Source organism: Macrotis lagotis, chromosome X, assembly GCF_037893015.1.
Source record: "Macrotis lagotis isolate mMagLag1 chromosome X, bilby.v1.9.chrom.fasta, whole genome shotgun sequence".
Lineage (NCBI taxonomy): Eukaryota > Metazoa > Chordata > Mammalia > Peramelemorphia > Peramelidae > Macrotis > Macrotis lagotis.
In genome coordinates, this window is record NC_133666.1 from 683420369 (window position 1) to 683442214 (window position 21846).

The following is a 21846-nucleotide window of genomic DNA, read 5'->3' on the forward strand; positions in this document are numbered from 1 at the left end:
ATTATTGGCTAATTTAGTTATCACTTAGCACTAAGTCTACCCACAAGAACTCTGATTATTTCTTATGCCATCCTCAGACATACTGACCATAGTCAAGCCAGAAAGATAGGGGATCCAAGAAGGCCAAAGGATGCTTGGACTGTCTGTCATCCTCCTCCTTGGTTCCTTCCTTGATTCTCTATAAGAAGTTTGTCCCAGGCAGCAGGCCTCTGAACAGAAAGCCTGGACCCCAGTAAAAAACCAGTGGGCACACCCCATTTTTCTGAAACTTCCTTTCATGACTTAAGTAACTGGATGAGGGAGTTTGAGAGAAATGATTTCCAACTGGGAGGAGTAGGAGCACAATGTCCCGAGGGGGCCATGGTCCTAATTAACCCGCTTACAAGCCCCACCTGCCAGAAATAATTTTGTCATGAAAGAAAAGTCTGTCGGATGCGTCACATCAAAGTTGCTTCATTGGCAGCTGTTTTCACTAACATGAACCGGCCACTGGCAGCCAGATAGATTTAGCTGCTCGGTCCGGTCCGGGGAGAATGTTTTCTCTCAGCTCCCACACCCACTCGTATGGAAACTTACCCAACAGTTGGACAAGGGGCCAAGAAAGCGCTGACCATCTTGGAAAGTCACCACCTCCACCCCCACCCCCACCCCCAACTCAGCCCGAGTTAGCAAAGGACCCAGGTTTAACATGGTGCCCTCCCTGACAAAAGCTTTGAACAAATATTCTTTGAAATTTTGAGAAGTTGTATTGATCATTCAGTTCACCAAGGATCTGATGGGAAATCTTAGGGGCCTAGTGTGGTCCATTGGTCAAAGGACAGTGGTGTTTCAAGCAAGGTTACATGGAGTCTAATCCCACAATCCTATCCCCTCCCATCCTGCCCCTCTTAATTCATTTATTAGGTTTTCTTCTTTTGCCCAGTTTCAGTGACCTGTTAAGATGAAGACACCATGAGAGGCATTGTAGTATAGTGGATGGAAAACTGACTTTTGAATGAGAAAAACCTGAGTTCAAATCCCATCTCTGACACTTACTGATTAGTAAGAGTTGTCTGAGCCTTCATTATCAACTAATCCTTAAGTTAACAAATAATATTTTACAAAATAAAACTTTCAGTTGTGTCTGACTCTTCATGATCCCATTTTGGGTTTTCTTGGCAGAGAGACTGCAATGATTTGATATTTTCTTCTCCAGTTCATTTTACAGATGCAGAAACTGAGGCCAACAGGCTTAAGTAATTTGCCCAAGATCACAAACTGGTAAGTATCTACGGTTGGATTTGAACTCAGGTCCTCCACCGGGCCACTCTATAATTGAAATCAAGGGCTTGTAGCCTGTTCCAATCAAAGACTGATTCCTAGACCCAACCAGAGGCCAAGCCTGGACCTTGGTCCTTCACCCTGGCCAGAGTTGGTCCCTAATTGATCCTAGTCACAGACTGAGTTCTGATCTGGGTCCAGACTGAGCCCTGATCCCAAACATAAACTGAAACCCACTTGGTGCCAGACTGATCCTCAAGCCCCCATCTGGCTCCTCATGAACACAAGCTGCTGCTCATAAGAGATTTTACTTAATCCACAAGAGAATTTGCAACTATACAAATCATTCGCCCCTCTGGGAGAAATAACTCAAAACGTGTTGTCCGGGGGTCACTCACATCCTCCTTATCTTGTCTAAACATACTTCTATCCACTCATAAATTGACTGTGTATATGAAGAGAGTTAGTGTGTATTCGGTGGATGCCCAACCCACACAGAAACACAAATACTCCTCCATAGCAAAAGATGATTTTAAACAATTCAGTCCCTAAGTCTCTGTCTAGTGCCATTTGTTTACATTTCTCTGGATTTGAAGGCAACAGTAATCTCCTTAACTACACTTTCAGCCTAACAATAATAATAATAAAAATTAAAAAAGATAATCAACTTTGGGAGAGTTTATTGAGAGCCGTTCAATGGCCAAAAGTATGGGGTCCCAGAGAATCGCAGGAGCTATTGGCCATCTGAGGCACCATAGACCTAAGCAGGAATTCTGACCATAATATCTCTGACCAGCCTCCACAACATTGGAGTCCACTCCCTCTCAAAGGCAACCTATGCCACATTAGCAGCTCTCATTGTTAGGAAATTTTTTTTCTCTTATCTCAAACTCAAATCTGTATCTTTGCCATTAAATCTTCCCTTTCTGCTACTGATCCCAGTCTTCCCCTCTAGGGTTAACCCTTATCAACTCAAACAAGGTCCTCTAGTTTAATCTGGGTCCAAAGGAATCCCTGTCAACAGAATAGCAGCCAAGTATCTCTGTTTGAAGCCCTCCAGGGATAGAGGGATCACTTCTTCCTAAGAAACACACTGCTTGTGCAAAGACTTGGAGGTGGGAAATGGGAACAACAGGTTTGAGGAACAGCAAAAAGACCAGTCTAGCTGAGTAGTGGAGTGTGTGAAGACTGTATGGCTGTAAGGAAAGACTAGCACCAGAACATGAATAGCTTTAAATATCAAACAGAAGAATCTGGATAACTTACTATTTCATTTATTTTCTTTGCCTTGTGCAGTAGGCACTTAATGAATAATTACTGATTGATTTTACAGAGGAGGAAAACTGAGACTCAGGAAGGTAAAGTGATTTGCCCATGATCAGAGATAAGTGTCAGAGCAGGATTTGAACTCGGGTCCTTTGACCTGTCCATAGCTTATTCCATTGTGCTAGAACATTTGAATAAAATTATTCCATTTTAAGGCTGGAAAAAAAGTCTCAAGAGATCACCAGGCTCAGACCTCTGCCTCCAGGAAAGTACAGCCCCATTGATGTATTATATAATTGGAACAACTCTGGAACTAGAGAAAACGGCAGATTATAACTGCAACTTTAAAATGGATTTAAATTCCATTTCTGACACTTGGACAAGTCACTTAACTTCCTGGGGCCTCAGCTTCTTCAGTTGTGAAATGAAGCCACTGAACAGGGATGGTCTCCCAGGACCCTCGAGTGGAGGTCTAACCATAGTAATCGCTAGCACTCACTGAATGAATCCTGAAGGTACATACTATTATGATCCCCATTTTACAGGTAAGGAAACTGAGGTAAACAGGTTGAATGACTTGCCCAAAGTCACAAGTCGAGGCTGGACTTTGAACTCAGATCTTTTCCAACTCTGGTCCTCTCTCTACCACTACTCCACCTAGATGCCTCTAGATCCTTGACCCTCTGGAATAGTTAGTAAGAGGGAGAAGTGAGAAAGCTCTGGCTTTCTGGGCCTCTCATGGCTGTTCCCTTAATTCATCCATCAAAAAGTGTGCTTTGCCACACCACCTTCCTCGCATCTGAAAGCCCATTATCCTGCCAGGAGTCCCTCCCATGCCCCTTATTTTGGCTAAACTTACTTGTTAATGACTCTGGTTCTGAGCAGGGGAGATGGGCTGAGCTGAGCCCCCTTGGTTCTTCCATTAGATGGAAGGGTTGGTTGTGCTTCTGGAAATTAGTTTGATTCATTAAGGCAAATCTTAATTGGACTGAGGAGACCTGCAGAGAAGTTCTGGGTAGGCAAAGTTCCCACCTTCAGGCAAGCCATCTGTCTCTGCCTCTTTTTTTCGAGTCTAGTGCCTTCTCTCTGTTAATTATTCCCTTTTTATCCTGTAGGTGACTTTTTTGTTTTTGTTCAGTTGTGACTGACCCTTCATGACCCCATTGGAGGTTTTCTTGGTAAAGAGACCACAAAAATTGATTTCCTATTTCCTTCTTCAGCTTATTTTATGGAGGAGGAAACTGAGGCACATAGGGTTAAGTGATTTGCCCAGAGTCACACAGCTAGACCATTTCTGAGGCTTTCTGACTTCAGACCAGTACTCCATCTATTATCTTGCTATAAACTAGCTCCGGATATATTTGTTTGATGTTGTCACCCCCCTCCCCATTTTATTGCCGGCTTCTAGAGGGAAGGGACTGTCTTTTGTCTCTTTTTATACCCCCAGTAAATAGTACAGGCCATCTCACAGAGTAGGCACTTAGTAAATGTTTATTGATTTGATTGATTGATTGACTTCAGGATGCAGTCTCTTAGAAGACCAAGTTGGGAAGCAGAATTGTGCCTTCTTTCCATTGAATCCCCCATTCCAGATCTCCATGACTGCCCAGGCTCACAAAGTGCTCCTGCAAAATTGAATCAAGCTCTCTTCTTTATAACTAACTAGTTTCCTAAAGAACTATCTGGGATCCATATGCCACATAAGAATATATGAAAGAATATTTCCAGATTTGGTTGCTTCATCCATAAAATGAAGGAATTTGATGGAAACATGAAAAGAAACTCCCCTCAAACTCCTTTCCAATTCAAAATAGATGACAGAGCTATTTCTCGCCTCTCTTACATGTGGATAGCTAGGTAAAGTCACAGTAGATAGAGTGGCAGGCCTGGAGTCAGGAAGATTCATCCACATGAGTTCAAATTTAGCCTCAGACATGTACTAGTGCATGACCTTAGATAAGTCATTTTACTCTGCCTCAATTTCCTCATGTGTCAAATGAGCTAGAGAAGGAAATGGCAAACTACCCCAATATCTTTGTCCAGAAAACCCCAAATGGGGTCATGAAGAGCTGGGTTTGACTAAAACATGTGAACAATAACAAACAACATCTGGGGTCTCTGGGGTTGCAGGGAGGAAGGGAGGAGAAAGCAGGAGAGTTTTCGGTATCTTACAGTGCTGTAGCACAATGGAAAGGAAGAAAGCAGAGATGTGGTTTCAAAGCTCATCTCTGGCAAAAGCTGTTTTTGTGACTTTGGGTAAATCACATGACCTCCCTAGACCTCAGTTTCCCCATCTGGAAAATAAAGAACTTAAACCAGATGACTTCTGAAGTCCTTCCCAGTTTCAAAAAGAAATTATGATCCTCAACTAATTTCCATCTTACAGAGAAGTGGACTATTTAAGAGAATGGGAATTATTTACTCAAGATAACTCATGGATTTGGAATAAGGAGAACTGATTTCAAATTCCAGTTCTGCCACTTCTTTGTGGGAAAATCACATAGCCTGCCTTGGGTAAATCATTTGATCTTACTAGCCTCAATTTCTCCATCTGTAAAATGAGAGGGTTAGATAGATTGTCTTCAAGCTCTGGAAGTGGGATCTTACCACTTTCCGAGCTTCAGTTTCCCCTTTCTCTAAAATAAGGGATTAGATTTGATGACTTCTCCAGTCCCTTCAAACTGAGGTCTCCTCCCATAAGTTGTCTCTCCAGGCAGACAAGAGGCAAGAATGATCTAGAAGACCTGGACAATTAAAAATAGAGAAATAGGTAGCAGTCCTGGTTGATGGTGGCCTCCTGGGGTCTCTGAAGACCATTTGTTACCTCAGTATCAGGGTTATTTACATCCACCTCTGGTTTCTCTCCGTGGACACCAACAAGGAGTTTGAAACCCAGTAGATTTGCTTACGTACATCAACCCAATCTGTGTTGGACTTCACACATCTTGGAAGCACAGTTCAGGCAATTGGAACTTGGCACGGGACAGTCTGGTTCTGGAATTCAGCAGAAATATGGACAGATGTCTTGCAACATTTGGTCAGTTGGAGAAAAACCTCCAACCATTTCGGCCCCTGCCTGTCTTTTTTTCCTTCCATTTTAGAAAACTCATAAAAGTCCATCAAGGTCCTGTGAGCCTTGTTCCCCTCAAAGATATCCAGAGTTCTGAGGTCTTAAAGATAACTCTGGCCATATGACAGAATTCATTCCCCCCAGGGCCATCTTGTTCCTGGAGACTTCCTGCCAAGGCATCCTGGATGATCTAGTTAATGCAATTAAAAAAGAAGAACAGAGTGGAAATTTGCTCAACATTTGGCTGAAAGGAGTTTGGTTTGGCATGTCCTCTTCCAAAGGATTAGAAAAACCAAACGTTGGCGGGAGAGACAGGGTTGGGTCAAGCCTTTCTTCCAGGGTAAATGACTCAAGCCTTGAGAGAACCAGAGGTGGATATACCCTGATGCTGAAGTACCAGATGGTCTTCAGAGACCCCGAGAAGCCACCATTAGTCAGGACTGCTAGTTTGCCACCTATTTCTCGATTATCAGTTGTCTGAATCTTCTGCAGCATCCTTGGCCCCTCTTGCCTAGAGAGAGAACTCGCCTGGAAGAAATTTCAGTCCGGAAATGGGATATTCTGGGGAGTATGGGAATAAAATTGCCAGCGAGGATGGGAAGTTTGGACTCTAAGAGATTGAGCGAATCTCTCAGTCTTTGTACTTTGACCTATATTTGCTGTTTTTCTTTTCAAAAGAAAATTGTGGTTTCCATGACAACCATAGACTCTTAAAGGAAAATTGTGGAGGCTGGAGTGAGGCCTTGGTTTGGGGAAATGTTTGGTTAGGATCCCAGATCATCTTCTACCTGGACCCACAGGAAAGAAAATGGCTTATTCTTTGAGGGTACTCTGAGCATCTCTAGGGTTATCAGTACTTGGAAGGGACCAGGCATCTGGGGATCAAACCCCTTGCTAGAAGTTGGGACAGTCTAGTCAATCAACACATTCATGACTTCCATTCCCTGATTGGAAGCTGGTCCCCATGGCAACCACCTTCTTCAGACTGGGCAGAAGAAGCCAGGAAGTATTATGGTAAATGCATGGGGAGGCAATGGGATGATTGGCCATGAGGTGGGCATAGGTCAACCCAGGATGGAACCTCCATTCATCAAGGCTCTAAACATAAGATCATAGAATCATAGATTTCAAACTGGAAAAGACTTCTAGCACAATCCCCTCATATTACAGATGGGCAGCTTAGAGCCCATGAAGACAGCTGGATAGAGCTAGACCTGAGTCAACAAAGACCTGAGTTCAAATCTGACCTAAGATACTTAACTAGCTCTATGACCTTAATCAAGTCATTTAGCCACTTTCTGCCTCAGTTGCCCCATCTATAGAGTTGAAATGATTATAGGAGCGAAATCCCAAGATTGTTGTGAGGATAAAATTTCAGCCATCCAGAAAGAATTTATTAACCTGATTACTGTATTGATTTATAAGTCCTTGTTCTGTGCCAGGCAGACTGGACTTTGCATCAGGAAGACTCATCTTCCTGATTTCAAATCCAGCCTCTGGCTTCACTAGTTGAATGACCCTGAGCAAGTCACTTAATCCTCTTTGCCTTAGTTTTCTCATCTGTAAAATGAGCTGGAAAAGAAAATGGCAAACTTCCAATATCTCTGCCAAGAAAACTCAAAATGGAGGTCATGGACAGTTGGGCACAACTGAGCAACAACGAGAGTTTTCAAATACAGGGAAGCATTTATTAGGGCCTATTATAGGCCAGACATTCTATTAAAAACTTTATAAATATTATCATATTGTAATGGATAGGCCAAGTGAAGTCAACCAGTATTTATTAATCTCTAACTATTTGCTTCTGCAGCATACCAGATGGTAGGGATACCAAAAAAAAAAAAAAAAAGACAAAATCCGGTCTTTGCTCTCAAGGAGCACATCATGTAATAGGACAACTAACATGTAAACAATGTTATTTTTAATGTAAATAAATGAAAACAATTATTTACAGACAAGCCATAGAGAGGATGAATTGGAGAAAATCAGCAGAGAGAAGCACTAGCTTTTAAGTTCTATAGTTGGAATTGAAAGGGAAAAGCTCTCTGGTTTAATACTCAAAAGGAAACTGAGGCAACAAGAAGTTAGGTGATCTGCCCATTTTCTCATGGATAATAAATAGAAGAATTGAGATCTTTCCCTCGCTGCAGACTCCAGGATCCTAGGTTTCAGACAAAACCTTTAGCCAAAAATTGGGTTTTTCCTCAAGGCCAGAGCTATCCTAAGAGAGATTCTAGAAGTTGTGTTCTTCCTCCTGGCACTGACCTTGCCTGCCTTCACTAGGAACATACCTCTGCTATCTGCCTTGTGGGTTGTCTGCTTCCCCCGTGGTGGTCCTCCCCACTCCCTGTCCAAATCTGCTTTCTGATGCTCACCACATGTCTGGCAGAGGCCCTGACAACAGGGGGACAGGGTGCACTCGCCTTCCCACCTCCGGAAATATCAAGGCCATCCCATCTGGAGACAGATGGATGTTCTGGAACAGCTCTGCTCCAGAAACAAGGCTGGAAAGCAGAGTCTGATTGTTCCAGGGCCCTTACCCCAGCTGTCCATTCCGAAAGACTGGAAATCCACATCAAAATCAAGACTCTTGTGACCTAAAAGAAAAGCATTCTATTACTAAGGATGCTTGGATTCATAAGCTTGGGAGACTCCCCAGCCCTTAAAAATGTCAATGACTTGGCAATTAAATCAATCATCAAGCATCTATAAAATAGCTAAGGAAATACTAGATAGACTACTGGGTCTAGAGTCAGGAAGGCCTAAGTTCAAATCTGGTCTCAGACTCTTAGTAGCTGTATGACCTTGGACAAGTCAATTAATCTCTATTTATCTCAATGTCTTTATCTGCAAAATGGAGATAATAACAGCACCTACCTCACAGTGTAGTTATAAGGATCAAAGAATAATTGTAAATTAATGATAATGTTTTGTCCTTCAGTTCTGAAGAAGACCGTGACATAGGGGAGGTGATACCCTGACAAGCACGTGAATCGGATTGGGGCAGAGGGCTGTGCTAGGTCACCAGCCTCACTTTCTCCTCCAGAGCCAGCTGGGTCCAGTGGCTAGATATGAATCAAGACAACTGGAGATGGCCCTGGATGCCAGGCAATCAAGGTTAAGCGACTTGCCCAAGGTCACACAGTCAGAGTCAAGTGTCGGAGTGAGGATTCGAACTCCTTGTCCTCCTGATTCCAAGGCTAGTGCTTTATCCAGTGCACCACCTAGTTGCCTTCCATTTAAAATTGGAAAATGTATAAAATAGTTGTAAAATGCTTTCAGAACAGTAGAGTACTATATAAAAAATCGGAGTTATTGCTGTTTATTATCATTATCATTCTTATTACTATGAATAATCATCTATAGTATTCCATCCCTGGACTAGGCTCCGGCTATGCAAGACCTACCCTCAGTAAACATCATCTCAAAGAAACCAGTGCATACCCCTACAAGTGAATGCAAAGGAATTTTAGGGGAGACTCTAGTACGAGGGGAATGGGGATTTGTCCTCCTGTAAAACAAAGACTTTGAGCTGAGTTTGAAGGAAAACCAGGAATGTTGTTTGTCCTTCAGTTTCAAAGAGGGCCAGTGATATCATTGGGTGACGTCATGACTCATATATGAATCGGATTTAAGTGAGGTATAGGGTTGCACAAAGTCATTGGTCCCACTCTCTCTTCTAGAATCTTCCAAGTCCAGTGGCAGGACAAAACTCACAATGACTGACTGGCAATGGTCCAAGATGTCATGGATGACCTTAGCACCTTGGCATCTTCAATATCAAACCAAGATCTAAGTCCTCCACAGTACCTTCATGACCAATGGAGCAAATTGTTCTCATTCACCATTTCACTGGGGAAGTCTTCACAACTCACCAGCAGGTTTGAAGCTTATTAATTATCCTCAATCTCGGTAAGCCCATCTGCCATGATGGTTTTACCAGGGTGTGGCCACTGGGCATTCCATAGCATCTTGGAGCCACAAGTGAGAGCTAAGAAGCTGGTGGACACCAAAGATAGATGAGTAACCCTGAAAAGGGATCAACAGTCTTCTCTGAACACTTCATACACCAGAGTTAAGTCCGGGACAGAAATTTGAATGGAGTGCATGCCAGACAAAGAATGTTCCAAGGTGGAGGTGAGACATAGGATGTTGTATTTGAGGCATAGTCATTTTAACCATTCCAGATAGAATGTAGAGCAAATGAGGGAAGTAAAATTATGTTATGTCTAGAGCCAGATTGTAAAGTGTTTTTGATCCCAAGTTTCTTTTGATGGCAAAGGCATTAGGGAAGCCCTGGAACTAGGGAGTGATCTGATCAGATCTGAATTAGAAGCAATATCCTTAGGCAGTCCTTTGGAGGATAGGTCAGAGAGAGAGAATCATAGTCTCTTAGATTTAGAGCTGGAAAGGACCTTAGAAAATATCAAAGTCAATCTCCTCATTTTACAAATGAGGAAACAGGCTCAGAGAGCCCATAGTTAAACAATTATTAATTGTCTGAAGTGGGATTTGAACCCAGATCCTCCTACAAGAGATTGGTCCTGACTAAGGTAGTGATGAAAAGTGAGACACCATCGCTACAGTCCGGGCAAGAGGATATAAGGACATGAGCATCCTTTATCTAGGAAGGTCTCTAAGGTGCAAGGGGTTTAGGAGACTTGCCCAGATTGACACAGAAAAATAAGGCAAGATTTGAACCCAGGTCTTTGTGACTCCCATGCTCAGCTCTCTGATAACTGTGCCTTCTTCCTTCCTTATCCCAAGCTTGCTTATCACCAGCCTCACTTAAACCCAATTCACACACAAGCTCAATTTTTCACCCTCATGATGTCATTGGTCCTCTTCAAGAACAAAGGACAAACCACAGATCACTAATGGTACAGTTAATATTAATAGGATCATAGATTTAGAGGTCATTGACTCCGACCTCGTCGATTTACAGGTCAGGAAACTGAGGCTGAGAGATGTTGGATGATGACTTGTGGTCTCACAGTTTAGTCTGTCAGAGCAGTAGATTAGATCAAAGATGGTAGCTCTATTAATAACTAGTCATTAAATGTAGCATGTCAAGATTTACAGGCATTTTATAAATATTCTCTCATTTTACCCTCAGGAAATAGATGCTAGCAGTTCCCTATTTTACAAATGAGGAAACTGAGATGAAGTTACTATTATTGTTGCTGTTGTTGTTGCTGCTGCCGCCTAAGGTCACATAACTAGCAAGTCTCAAGTGCCTGAGGTCACATTTGAATTCAGGTCCTCCTGACTCCAGGGTTAGGGCTTTATCCTCTGTGCCACCTAACTGGCCCTAATTGCCTTACATTCAGGGCCCTCTCCAGTCATCCTGATTCCTATCTGGCCACTGGACCTAGATGGTTCTGGAGGAGAAAGTGAGGCTGGGGACTTAGCATAGAACCCCCCACTCAAATCTAATTCACACTCTTGTCATGGTATCACCTTCCTGATGCTATAGTATTCTCTGAGAATGAAGGACAAATACCATCATTATTGTTACATGCAAAGTGTTTGCAAACCTCAAAGTGGCATATAAATACCAAATATTTGCTGCCATAGACAACTGAGATAGTGCCTGCCCTGCCCTCAGAGAGCTTATATTCTTTTTTTAGGGTTTTTTTTTTTTGCAAGACAATGGGGTTAAGTGGTTTGCCTAAAACCACAGAACTAGGTCATCATTAAGTGTCTGAGGTCGGATTTGAGTTCAGGTCCTCCTGACTCCAGGGTTAGGGCTTTATCCACTGCACCACCTAGCCGCCCCTGAGAGCTTATATTCTTAAGGGGTAAGAAGCTGGAAAGAGGGGATGGAAGATGAAATGGTGATTAGGTCAAGGACTGATTTGGGATTAGAACCCAAGTCCAGTTCTCTGTCTACTAGGCTCTACAGGACTATATAACATAATGGTTATACATGTAGAAGTTATATTGGATTGCATTCCAGAGAATGGACTTCCTGGTCCTTTTGAAAGAGATCCAAGGGAAATAATTCCCTAACCTCCCTTGGCAAGCCACACTATAGTTTGATGGCCCTTATTTTCCTGAGGGACAGGTACACACAAGCTGGAAACCTCTGGATTTCCAAAAGGTTCTTGTCCTTGAGTTGAAAAGGATTTAGAAAGATCAATCAATCTCTCTTCAGCCTTAGGCCAAAAAGGAAACAATGCTCATTTACAGATTCTCTAGGAAGGGAGATTCCAAGACCTTCTAGAGTTGGAACTTACTACTAGTTCATTGAGAGTCCTTGGACAAATCATTTCCGCTCTCTTGGTCTCAGTTTCCCTTCCTATGAAAAGACTCGGATTCCACAATATCAATCAGTCAATCAGCTCATATGACACAGCTCCTATGAAGACATTTGTGAAATAGTCACTCCTTCAAGGAACTAATATTCTACCAGGGAAAGCAACATACATACATAATCTTTGTAACACACTGCCTGGTATCTAATATATAATATTACAAGTATCATTCTTTAGAAAAATATTTAATTACAATAAGCCATTGTATAATATAAGTTATAATAACTAGCTTTTATATATCACATGGATAACTTACATATAGCTATTATTAAATATTATATATATTTATAATATATATTATTTACAAAGTACAAAGAGATATATTATCTCAGGGGTTGCTAGGTGGCACAGTGGATAGACCACTAGCCTTGAAATCAGGAGGACCTGAGTTCAAATCCAGCCTCAGACACTTAATAATTGCCTAGCTGTGTGACCTTGGGCAAGCCACTCTTAAGCCCATTACCCTAAATAAAAAGTAAATAAATATCTCATTTTATCATCACAACAAACCTGAAGTAATTTTTAAAAAAATCATTATATAGCATACAATTAATCTAATCTTAGAGCATTTTAATTTATATATCCAGCGTATCCTTTCATCCAAGGCATAAATTATTATTTCCATTTTATAGAGATTCACTGTCTTGCCCAAGGTCACACAACTAGTGTGAATCACAATATCCCCATTTTACAGATAAGGAGCCTGAGGCTAGTAGAGATCAAGTGACTTAGCCAGGGTAACACAACTACTAAAAATCTAAGACTGGATTTGAACAGAGTCAGGTCTTTCTGGCTCTAGGGCCAACATTCTATCTCCTGGGTTACCTAGGATGACTCCAAGTTTGTGAAACTGGGTGAATGGTTGGATGGTGCTGCCCTGGACAGAAATTAGGAAATTGGGCAGAGTTTTCTTAGGGACATGTTGAGTTGCTGATGGATGTGGAAACACCCAATTTTCAGCACCCACTAGGTATTTGCTAATGTGGAACAGGAGGTCTGGAGAAAGACCAAAACTGCATCTCTAGCTCAGAGAGACATCTGGAGAGAGAGAAGGATTGGAGCCGTGGGTGCTGATATGACGACTGAGTTAGAAAGCCTGGGAGGAGATGAAGGTCCCAGAGAACAAGATGGTGCTCCAGGGTCCCTTCCTGCTCCAATATTATAGGATCCTACAACGTTGGCAGGAAGTTGGCAGGGGGAGGCTCTTGGCACTGGTCAGAAAGAGCTGGAGTGGAGATAAAGACACCAAGGGAGAGGGAAGGCCGAGGAGCCCCCAGGACTCATTTTGTACAAATCACACTTTTGGTCTGGGGCCAGCCTCAGTTCCAACCCAGTCTTTCAAAGACTCTTTGCTCAGTTGGTGTCTTCTGCTAGCCAACAGGGGAAGTGGTCACTTCCTCCTCAGTAAACACCAAAGGGGCCTCTCGTTAGCTAATTAAACCACTATCACCCTTAGTACATAGGCCCAGCCTGGCCCTGGCTCCTGGCTCCTTGAAGCTCTGTCTTCTCTCACTCTGTGGGCATGTGAGATGAATGCCAAGGAGATGAATGGGAAGGCCAAAGAGGAAGGTTGGAGTAGCAGACAGCTCAGCCTCAGGGAAGAAAGGGAAGGGAGGGGGGAACAGGGGGACAAAAATGGGAGCAGGACCAGATGGCAAAGGCAGATTGTTGATTTTGGACCAGCCTTGCGCCCTATGGGTACCTGAACACTGGGGCCATATCTTAAAGGCTTTATTCGGTCTGATGACTCGATCCTGGCAAAGACGACTTGCTGTCTATCCTCCACTTTTCTGTCACTTTTTTCACCCCACATGTCTAGAGACAGTTCGACTGAGTTCTCAGAACCCCAACCATCACAATCAAAGTTCAAGGCAGCTTGGGGGAAGGAGAGATGGCAGAGAAGAAAAATCTGAACTTTCCAGGCACCAGAATGGGCCAGGGGTGCAACTTCAGAGAGACCCGTGTGCCTCCAGGCAAGCAGATAGTGCCTAGAGGAAAGGGAGGGAGGAAGGGAGAGAGAGAGAAAGATGAGAAGGAGATAGAGAGGTAACAGTGGGAGAGAGGGAGGAGAAGAAAGACAAAGAAAAAGAAAGAGAGAGGGAGAGGGAGAGATGAGAATAAGAAAAACAAGAGAGGAGGGGCAGAAGGGAGGGAGATCAAGACATAGAGAAAGAAACCAAGATAGAGAGACTGAGACACAGAGGGAGAAAGGGACACAGAGGGAAAAAACAGAGAGGGAGAGAGAGAGAGAGAGAGAGAGAGAGAGAGAGAGAGAGAGAGACAGAGACAGAGACAGAGACAGAGAGACAGAGAGACAGAGAGACAGAAAGAGCAAAAGAGAGAGAGAGAGAGAGAGAGAGAGAGAGAGAGAGAGAGAGACAGATTAAAAGAAAAAAAAGAAAAAACCAGAGAGGGTGGAGAGACACAGACAAAGAAAAAGGAGAGAGAGAGAGAGAGAGAGAGAGAGAGACAGACAGACAGACAGAGAGAGAGAGAGAGAGAGAGAGAAAGAGAATCTGGCTGTTGGTCCTAGCAGGATATATAGGGAGGAATCAGGGATTTGACATAATACCTGCCCATCCATCCATCTCCTTGGCTAAATAAAGTCACTCATCTTTGACCAGAGTGAGTAGCATGGTCCTTGCCCATATACTTTTTGTTAAGGTTTTTGCAAGGCAAATAGGTTAAGTGGCTTGCCCAAGGCCACACAGCTAGGTCATTATCAAGTGTCTGAGACTGGATTTGAACCCAGGTACTCCTGAGTCCAGGGTGGGCGCTCTATCCACTGTGCCACCTAGCCACCCCATTGCCCATACACTTTTGGAGCAGTTAAATTGCCTTGTTTTAAAGGAGGCAGGGCCCCCGTAACCTGGGTAGGGGTCAGACAGGGCACACCCAGCCAGGAAACTGAGAGCAGGGAGGAGTAAAATCCCAGAGCCAAGAAAGACCTGAAGGCAAGACTGCCCCAAGAACCCCATCAGCCAACACAAACACGCCCGTCCTTTTCTGTTTTTCTCACATCTGAGTCACTGAATGTCTTAGCTCCAAGAGATCTTAAGAGAAATCCTACTTTAATCCCCTCACTTTAGGGACAAGAAAATTGAAGGAGACCAGGAGGAAATAAACTTACCCAAGGACACATGAGCAACTAATAAGAGCCCAGACAGGAGGCCAGATTGTGGGATCCCGAAGTGGGCACTCTTGCTCCTGATTCTTCAAATGGAAGAGCACCAAACTTCAGTCAGTGCCAGAAATCTGTCACATACTTCTCTTTTTCCCTCCCACCACTCACAGCTCCTCCCACCTTAGACTTTGGGGACACCGCAAGAGAAAGAGAATTTTCCTCAGTTCACCAACTATATTGGGCATCCTTCTACCTTTCCTCCATTCTAACCCCTACTCCCCTCCTCATCTTCTCTAACTAGCCCTAGACCTAGGTCTGTAGTGACTACAGCAATCAGGAGGACCTGAGTTCAAATCCTCTCTCAGGTACCCACTAGCTGTGTGTCCCTGGATAAGTCATTTAACCTCAATTTCCTTACCTTAACTGCACCAGGACAGCTAAGCAGCCCCAGCTGTATCTTTCACTGAAAGTAGCCCTTCATTTCCTCCCTGCTTCCTGATGACCTAATCTCTGTCTTATTATCATGAAATCCATATATACTAACCATAGATAGAAAAAAGTGAAATATCACTATGACCCTGGGAGGGATTAAAAATGTCTTTTTCAAACAGACAAGTAAAATCCTAACAGTTCAACTCCAGAGATAGTTTCTCTTTGAATGACAATAGTTGGCATCGTTAGAGTATTTAAGGTTTTGCCACTGCTTTGCAGATGGTATGATTTTTGAGCTTTGCCACAGGCCTGTGAGATCATTACCACACGCTTTATTTATTAAACCCATTTTAGAGATGAGGAATCAGAGACCCAGAGAATGTAAGTGACTTGGAGGTGGTCAGTGTGACCAAGTATCAGGTATCAGGGGGGAATTGGAATCCTGTGTCAAGTGACCCTAGTCAAATCACTTAACCCTATTTGCCTTAGTTTTCTCATCTGTAAAATGAACTGGAGAAGTAAATAGCAAACCATTCTAGTATCTCTTTCAAGAAAACCTCAAATTAGGGCAGTAGATAGAGAGCACCGGCCCTGGAGTCAGGAGGACCTGAGTTCAAATCCGACCTCAGACATTTAATAATGACCTAGCTGTGAGGCCTTGGGCGAGCCACTTATAACCCCATTTGCCTTGCTAAAACCTAAAAACCAAAACAAAAAACAAAACCCAAATGAAGTCACCAAGAATAACAAACAACATGGTGCTTAAATTCTCATCCAACTATTCTCCTTCAAATCCAGTCCTTCAAATGTACCATTATACCGCTCTTTAGCACTTTTGTATAAGAGAATAGAGACAAGCATGCCCATGAATAGATGAGGAAACTGAGCCCCAGAGAGAATCTTAGCACCTGAAGGACCCTACAGGTCAGTTGGCCCAACTTTCCATCCAATGCAGGCATCTCTAGTACATCATCCCTAACAAGATGCTGCCTGAACACTTCAGGGACAGGAAGATCCCTCCCTTGTAAGAGCATCAATTCCCCAAATCCCAGATCACCAATGTAACAAGTCCTTCCCTCGCACTGAGGCTCCTCGACCTCTATTTGACTACTTCCGATGACAATATTCCGATGAGTCAGTCTATACTGGACAGCTCTGATCATTAAGGTCTTTTTTTCCCCTTATGGACAGATCTACCTCCCTATAATTTTCTCCCACACCGCTACTCTGGAACCTACAAGAACAAGTCTAATCCCTTTCCCATGTGGTAACCGTTCCGGTAATACTATTAACAGCAATCATAATAACTCACACTTAAATAGACCTTTCAGCACTTTCCTCATAGTACTTCAAAAGGTAGATAGCTTGACCCATCTCCTAATGGAGAGGAGATGGACTCAGGGTCTGACTGAGTCCCAATGTTTTTTTGGCTATGGCCAATGCAGCAATTTGGTTATTGTTGCTCGGCTATTCATATTTATTACAAGGCTTTTGTTTTCCTCCTTTTCTCCAGTGGTGAGGGGAAGAGAAAGTAGAATAGAGAAAATCTATTTCTGCTTACTAAAAAAAAATTAAATTTACAAAATATTAACATACTTAAAGAAAAGTAGTTTAAGGTTTGTTATTTATCCTCATTTTACAGAGGAAGAAACTGAGACCCTGAGAGATTAAGTGAAGACCAGGGCTTCACAGGTACTAAGCAGGGAGTCCAAGTCGTTTTTTACCTGTAAGCACAGGGCTTGTCCCCCCCACATCCCCCACATCCCCCCACATAGGAAAGAGTACAATAAACAGAATTGTGTTTATGAAATAATTTTAGACAGCATGGCTTGCAGACCCCTTCCCCTCGTCATCCTGGTCCTCACCTCTGAACTTCAGGTCCCTGTCAAGGGCACGTTCCAAGTTGGAGCCCAGGCACCATTCCCACCAATAAGAAGAAAGTACAGTACATTTAGCATCCTTTCCCCATATCCACCCTTCCCAGTATCAACAGGTGACCAGCCCACAGTAACATCTATCATCAGGCTAGCGCAGCCTGGATCTTAGAGCCTCCCTTATCACGAGTAGAACCAACTCACTCACCTCCAACTCCAGGTAGAGCCAAACTTCCCCTGAAAGGGTCTAGTCTAGACCTGCACCTCGAGGGGAGGGCTTCGAGGGGAGAGCACCAAGTCTACTGGCATTGCCTTCTGAGAGAACAGAGCCCTGACTGCCCCCAGCTGCTAACTGCAGAGATGGAGGACCGTACATTGGTTTCCTTGTGTCTGGAATTCCCTGGCTGGGAACCAGGCAGCTGATGCAGAAGGGCTGACCCACTGCCAGCTCTCCAGACAGTGAAAAATCCCACCCTGTTTCCAAATGGGAGTTTGGGAGAACAGACCCAAATTGCTCCTTCCCACCCACCACACCCAGATGCCACCAGTATCCCCTGGCTCCCCTGGCAGTGCTGACCAATTCATTCACCTGGGACTGTCTCCCCCTGCCCCTTGCTCCTAATTGCTACAAGTTTAGATGAGGTCCCTCTAGGAGTTGTGAAAGAATCCTGTGCAGGGGAAATGGGAGAGGGGAACACATTGAGCCTGGATTATTAGAAGTGGGAGGCATCAATGCACTGTTGGCAGAGCTCTGAACTGAGTCAGCCATTCTGAAAAGCTATTTGGAACTATGCCCCAAAAACCGATTAAACCGTGAATACCTTTGACCCTCGATACCATTACTAGTCTTATTCCACAAGAGATCAAAGAAAGAGGAAAAGGACTCCCCTGAACAAAACTATTCACAGCTTAGTGGGAGCAAAGTAGAAATGGGCGGGGGGGAATCATGAGTTGAGAAATAGCCAAATAAGGGAAATGAATGTGACAAAATACAGCAAGAAATGAAGAGACAGTTATGGAGAAGCCGGAGAAGATGGTCAGAACTGTTGTAGGCGAAATGAGCAGAACCGGACGAACCATTTCCACGATTACAACAATACTGTAAAGACAATCAACTTTGAAAGAACTCTAATCAAGCTTACAGTCACCCATGATTCCATGTTTCTTAATGAAAGATGCTGAATACCTCTGATAGAGAGCTGAGGGCATTGTGCTAAAAATTACAGTTTTCTCTCTCTTTTTTAACCTGGCTGATAAGTGGATTCATTTTTTCTTGGTTTTTGCATATAAATCTTGGTTTTTTTTTCACTAAATATAGAAGGAGGTGAGAGGAAGATAAAACCAAATTTTCTTCATTGAAAAAATTAAATTAACAAATTTGAAGAGGAAAGAATTTTAACACATAGAACACAGAACAGTAAATTACAGGATGTCAGTTTAGATCACACAATGAGGAGCAACATATTTTAAAGGGGGCGGGGTGCCATATTTGGAATCAGAGATCCAGGATTTGCCACTGACTTGATCCTCAGCATCAAGATAAAATAATGGATATCCTCTTGGATATCCTGAATATGAATTGGGTCTCATATTTTGACTAACTCTGTAACTTTACCCCAAGAAGTCATCTAACTTTGTACCTCAGTTTCCTTATCTGTAAAATAGGGATGATAATAATAGTGCCTGTCTCTCAAAGTTGCTGTCAAGATCAAATGAGATAATAATTGGAAGGCAAACCTTAAATTGTTATGGAAATATGTCACTTCATCTCCATGGGTCTGTTTCCTCCTCTTGTAAAATGACAAATTTGAAAATAACTTCTGAGGTTTCTTCCAGTTTAAAATCTATGATTTTCAGAATGTCAGAGCTAGGAGGGTCCTTAGAAGAGGCAATGTCAGAGCTGGGGTGGGGGGAAGCTTAGAACAGTGGATGTCAGAGTTGGGAGGGGGCTTTGAAAGTATTAGAACTAAAGTTCTTAGAATATAGAGGGCTCATCGATTCAAAACCGGGAGGCACTTCAGTCATATGGTCGATCCCTTCATTTTGCAGAGAAGGAAATTGAGGCTCCAGGAGCTGAGTAAATTTGTTCACATAGGTTTTTCGGGTCTTGGGGGGTTTGTGGCTTGTTTGACTTTTTAGTTTGTTTTGTTTTCACATCAGATATGCGATTTGAGCCCAGATCATCTGACTGGAAAACTACTGCTCTTTCCACTGAATTTCCTCTGAATATCTAAGCTAGGAGGGACATCAAAGCTTTTCTAGTCCATCCTTCCTCCCCTGGCCCCTTCCATTTATAGACTATGAAACTGAAGCCTAGAGAGAAATGAATAGGAAAACCCACCACCCACCACTCCCACCTGTTGCTTCCTGCCATTCCCAGGGAGGGGAGACCAGAACAAGGAAGGGGTGCTACCTGTGCTTCCTGTTTAGGATGCTAGTCTGGTTTATGCCATTTCCACGAAGCAGAACCACAATGGTTTGGCCACCCCAGGTGATGATGATGATGGTTTGGCCCCCTTCCAGCCCCCCCACCCCAGGGTGGCAGGTCAGATCACTAACATTCATCTCTGCAGGTACTTCCCCCCACATACCCACACAGGATGTGACCTCCAGGATTTCCTCCGGCAGGAGCAGGGGCAGCGACCCCTGAGGTTTCACACTGTGTTGATGAAAAGGACAGCCGCCCTTCCTAACCACTTTCTGGGTGGCATCCTCACACAGTTAACTTTTCTCACTGTGTTTAAACTCAAAAGATGAAGAGATGCTCACGTCCATTGGCCACTCAGTAGATGCTGAGTAGGCTGAAAGACCATGGGAGAGATACTCTGGGAGGGGGCAGGGAAAGCTGGCAGTGATTTCTTCGATCACAACTGAACTTCCGTGGGGTATTGCTCCCCAGTTTGAAGCACAGTGACAGCTCTGAAGCTATGAAGGGAATTAAAATTCAGACAAAGATTAGACTCTCAATTATTCGATCCATGGCAATAATGCCTTCTAAAGGCTTCCATTCTATGGAGGGTCAGGGGAGAGACAGCAGATAGACCTAGAGATAAACGGATAGGTAAATACACACATGGACACGGGCATAGACACACAGACATGAATACAGATGGCAATGGATATAGAGATATAGGTCCAGATATAGGCATAGGGATGAATATCATAGGTGGGAATAAGTGTATGGGTACGATAACTAGGTGGCTGAGAGCTGGACTTGGAAGAAATCTTGAGTTCAGATTTCGCTTCAGACACTTCATAGTTGTTATCCCCTTTACTGGTCCCTATGCCTCAGTTTCCTCATCTGTAAAATGGGAACAATAATGATATTCGTAATAGCAGCACCTTTCTCCCAGGGTAGCTATGAGTTTCAGATGAGATAATTTTCATGAAACACTTGGCAAGCTGGGTTGGACCATGTAAAATATATTAGGATGGATTCTGGCCAGAGGCATGAGACCAGAGACCAGAACTTTTTAATTTTGGATCCATGAAATCCCAAAGGGCCCTTGGAGAGATTCAAGGGGGGATTATGAATTTGGTTGGGGAAAAAGAAAATTACATCCTTTCATTAATCTCTAAGTGAAATTTAGCCTCTCCTCCCATTATGAATCTAGGCAACAAACATTACCCTGAGAAGGGGCCCCTGTTGTTCCTCAGACTGCCAAGGAGCCTATGACATGAAAATGGCCAATGAATAGTTAACTCAGAGGGAACAATAAAAGAAACATGACCTAGAACTCTAACCCCCACCTCAGAAAAGGGGGGGAAGGAGAGGAGTGGGCAGCTAGGTGACAAAATGGATAGAGTGCCAACCTTGGAGTTAGGAGGAACTGAATTCAAATCCAGCATCACTTGGGCAAGTCACTTAATCCTATTGCCTTGCAAAAAAGGGGGGGCAGCTAGTGGTTAGAGCATAGGCCTTGGAATCAGGAGGAACTGAGAACAATTCCAGGCTCAGACATTTACTGGCTGTGTGAACCTGGATAAGTCACTTAACCCCAATTACCTCCAAAAAGTTTTTAAAAATATATTATAAGGGAATATAAAAGCTGAGCCTTAGAGTAGGGGATGTCAGAGATGGGAGGGGCCCTTAGAACAAGGAATGTCAGAGCCCAGAGGACGCTTAAGGGAATGTCAGGGGATGTCAGGGCTGAGAAAACTGAGCCCCAGAGAAGGACAATTCCATGGCCAAGGTCATGCAGAACTAGAACCCAGAACCAGAACTTAGAATTCCTGGTTAAGGTTTTCTTTCCATTATACCACAAATAAGTACCTTCACTACCTGGTCCTAGTCAGCAAGGTTTCAAAGTTCCCTGCCCAGGCTGCTCCAGTCCCCCTTCCCCCACCGCCCCCTGCTCTTCCCAGCCACAACCTACTGGACAACAGGAGTCCTCTGCCACTAGTCTCAGTCCCTCATCCAGGAAATTTCCCATGGCAGGCCATGTGCGGAGCTGGCCAGGGCGCCAGCCGCAGAGCTCACCCGAGCCTCCCCTTTGTAGAGGA

General features: G+C 43.6%; 1 protein-coding gene across 6 annotated transcripts in view; it reads right to left on the reverse strand.

Annotated features, from left to right (window-relative positions):
• CMKLR1 (chemerin chemokine-like receptor 1) overlaps positions 1 to 21846 on the reverse strand; it is a 61589-nt gene that overhangs the window by 17148 nt on the left and 22595 nt on the right. The window contains exon 1 of one of the 6 annotated variants that reach the window (XM_074206063.1): positions 17552 to 17737. The exons of 3 other annotated variants lie outside the window; for them this stretch is intronic. The gene's annotated coding sequence lies outside the window, so the exon portion shown is untranslated. Of the gene's footprint in view, positions 1 to 7971; positions 12028 to 15043; positions 15144 to 17551; positions 17738 to 21846 lie in introns of those variants that run through there. 2 more of the 6 variants (XM_074206064.1, XM_074206065.1) reach the window with 2 other exon arrangements.